Genomic DNA, 3,796 nt, shown 5'->3' with positions numbered 1-3,796 from the left:
ACGTCCATTCACTGAGCGGATTCGGGATTACCCATCGAGGACTCGAAAAGATAGGAGAGAACAAGGCCAGTTTCTTCGGTAAAATTATCCAGTCGGGTAACACAAACATCTGTGAAGACTCCTTTGCAATTGGTCTGCATCTCAATTCTATGTGAATAGTTGTGAAATTCGAAATTGTGAATTAGAAAGTAGGAATCAACTTTATTCAATTTCATCCATATAATTATTGATCTTCTTTTTCATATATGTATTTTTTTTGTTGCCCTTCCCTGAAGTATTTTACAAACACTGTACACATTGAGTTTTGTCCGAGGGTTTGCAAGAAAAAAAATCAACAAGCATACTTCTGCTTGGACACAAACCCCCAACCTTCTGCTTCCTAGTGCAGACGCATTAACCACTCGACCACTGAGTTTGCGCTTAACCCAACTTTGTTTGTGTAGGAGGTCATTAGTTTGAGTCCCACCTAAGCCTTCGGACAACACTAAGTGCACAGTGTTTACAAAATATGTCAGCGAAGGGCAAACAAAAAATCAAATATAAAAAAGGCTAATTTACATCTCATAATTTTTTTTTTTCCTGCCCAGGTTCCCATCTGAAGTCCATCCAGATGATCCTTAATAAGACGGCAGACGGTACAGGCATCAACTCCAACACCCTGGCCTTACAGATGAAGGGCCATCCTGAGCTGAGGGACAAGCTTCATGTCGTCACCTCATGGGGGCCTTTGCCTGTCTACCCTGGGGTGGTCAACTCAGAATTACCTGGTAGGTACAGTGGACTCTGTGACCAAGTACCAGTGTTGTAGTCGAGTTACCAACATCGAGTCCGAGTCCGAGTCCAAGTCTCGAGTCACAAGCCTCGAGTCCGAGTCCGAGACACAAGTCACTTGTTCACCGAACTAATAGTTTTTTTTTTATTATTTTTCGATCCTCCATTCTGTCTTTTAAGTAAATCCCAGTGTATATAGTAGTGTGTGTACATTTTGTTTACAGCCAAAATGTGTTTTCCTTTTAATTCCCATCCCTAAAAAATCTTCCTCCAACCCTTCCCTCCATGTTTTATCATCCAAACAGTATTCCTCAATGATCCTTTCCCATCCCTACGTTAGGTTTTTACTTTTGATGAAATTACGTGACTCGAGTCGCGAGTCATCGAGTTCGAGGAGTCATGGTCAAGTCTGAGTCATTTTCCAATGTGACTAGAGTCCAACTCAAGTCCGAGTCCTAGACTCGAGTCCTACAACACTGCCCAGTAATACCTCTTAAGAAAAGGTTTAGGGGGAACTCTTGAACGCATTGTCGCCCAACACCTTGTGCTGATGTTAAGATATTTGATGATCATAGTGCAGTGTTCATATAGCACTCTTATACAACACTCTCAGATTGCTCACACTTATTACCCCTGTTCATCAGGCCATGAGAACACTTTCCTGCTATAAGCTCGAGATCAGCCCTATCTGGTCTGCACCCCCCCCACATGTACTCAATGGAGGCAATTGTAGTAATGTATCTTGCCCAAGAACACCAGCACCGTGTCCCCTGTCAAGATTGACTCAACATAACATCGTGCATGAGTCAAACACAGGAACCTTTTGACCACAGGACTCTGCATGCTGAATAAAACTCTAATCAAATAACCAACGTATAAACACTGACGTATAAACACTGTATGAGTGTGTTACCTCCTGAGTGAAAGTTGGAAAAAAAAACGTTGGCGAGGGGCAAATCCTAACTTGATGTACATAACCCCAACTTAAAATTCCATCTTATGAATAGTTAATGCTATACCTACTGCTATGTACATCAGATCCGAACCAGCCAACTGATTCCCTTAGCTCGGTGGTTGAGTGGTAAGACATCTTCACTAGAAAGTAGGAGGTCTTGGGTTCGAGTCCCACCCGAGTGATTTTTCCAACTTTCACTCGGGAGGTACCAACCGTTTATACGCCGGTGAAGGGCAAAACTTAATTTGATTTACATCACTCCGACGCAAAATCCATCTTATGAATGCTGAATAAAATGAGTGATACACATGTACATACTTTGCGTAAAGATATTTGTTGTGTGGAAGAGGACAGTACCTCAGACAGTCAGACCACCGTTTAAACAGAAGATCTGACCTGACACGTGTACATGAGGACATACAAGGGCCTCATGATTCTGATATTTAGTACGCTTGTAGATATTTAAATAATGTTGAACCCTGCATCATAGGTCGATCTGACAATCTACGTGCTTGCCAGTATCAGACTTTGAACGGCCTGCAAGAACCTGCCGTTTTGAGTCTGCGTTTAGATTAACCACCATTTTGCTCGTCTCATTTTGAATATTCTTCTTTTTTTTTCCTCAGAGGATCTCAAGACATCTATCACCAGGCATCTTCTCAACATGCATCTCGACCCCAAATGGCAAGCTCAACTGAACCAATACATGGTGTCCAAATTTGTGCCGGTTACACTGGATCAGTACAAAGGATTGTTCAAATAAACAAACAAATGTTCCAATAAACCAAAAAGGGAAACCGACGATTAGTGCATTATGAAATATATTGCATTATTATAATATAACAATTGTAACAAAACAATGAGACAGTGTTATATTTTTTAAAAAATAATGATTAATTCATTGTTGAAATCAGTACTCTTAAATTGGAACTTGTCATGATGCAATTTTGTGCTCTAAATTAATAATGCAATATACATATTTTATTATGTAAACATGTTTTTTTATATATTTTACTGAAACCACAGAGACTAGTTGTCAATCTACAAGCTATTGTCACATCTTACTATGTGCAATGAGTTTGTTAGCAGGGCTCAAATTTTGTGTGAAAATTTTGTGGACAACAGGACCTGAAAGTTTTATTTACTGGACCAATGTACATTCACAGATAAAATTGAAACACTGTTAACTCAAAGCCATGTGCATCATTTGCAATGACCTGGAGAAGAATTGATTTAATGACAGAACTCTGCTCAGAGTCAAGATAGGAGTGGTACCTAATACAATATGAAAATATTCCAGCTGAAATTGTTTCGTGTGGATGAAAACTGAGGTGGTGTTGAAAGAGGGTGTCCACGGCACATTATGCATTAGCAATGGAATCCAGTTACAAGACACCCCAAAAAAGTGAATGTATTTTCTCGGTTTTCTTAAAACGTATACTATCCAATCAACCTTCAACAGGTTAGTTGTCATGCACCCTGCTTCAGACTTTTAGCAATTTTGTTGCTTCAAACGAAAATAAAGGCACAAGAAGCAAACAATCATATGTACCTTTTAAGAAAGTTGCAGTCATTAGGATTATACAAGTAGTGTATTTCATTGCTTCTGATGGTAAATGGGAAACATCAAATGTGAACATTTTTAATAGTCAAATGACTCTTGCATGCGTAGGATTAGTCATGATCATGATAATCTGAGACCAGATTTGGACAGCACATGCAATCACGAAAGGCATGTATTCATCTGAGTGCAATGTGTAATTATAAAACATCAAGATGAATTTGTATTCCCTTTGTTTTAAGTTTCCAAATCTTCCAAAGAATTTATATACAATTTAGAAGTGTTTTTGTCATTTCGTATAACCTTCGAGAGTGAAATACATTGGAACATCAAAACAATGTGTGTTACAGTGAAGTGCAAATTTGCCTTGTTGAGATTATTTATGCAAATGCGATAAGGTTTTCTGTCATGGATGTTGGTATGAACGTAGATGATGTGGATAGGATTCACCTACTTTAATGTACATGTAATTGTGTTTGTCATTTATAATACATGTACACCATATAGTT

At 38.8% G+C, this 3,796-nt stretch overlaps 1 long non-coding RNA gene across 1 annotated transcript; it reads left to right on the top strand.

Annotated features, from left to right (window-relative positions):
- The first annotated feature begins 713 nt into the window (after positions 1 to 713).
- LOC119722106 lies at positions 714 to 2,444 on the top strand. The gene is made up of 2 exons (XR_005270408.1): positions 714 to 767; positions 2,353 to 2,444. It is a non-coding gene; the product is annotated as an uncharacterized LOC119722106 (long non-coding RNA).
- Positions 2,445 to 3,796: the final 1,352 nt, after the last annotated feature.

Source organism: Patiria miniata, unplaced genomic scaffold, assembly GCF_015706575.1.
Source record: "Patiria miniata isolate m_02_andy unplaced genomic scaffold, ASM1570657v1 HiC_scaffold_1, whole genome shotgun sequence".
Classification (NCBI taxonomy): Eukaryota; Metazoa; Echinodermata; class Asteroidea; order Valvatida; family Asterinidae; genus Patiria; species Patiria miniata.
The sequence above is the reverse complement of the archived record's forward strand: the minus strand, read 5'-3'. Positions and strand labels throughout refer to the sequence as shown.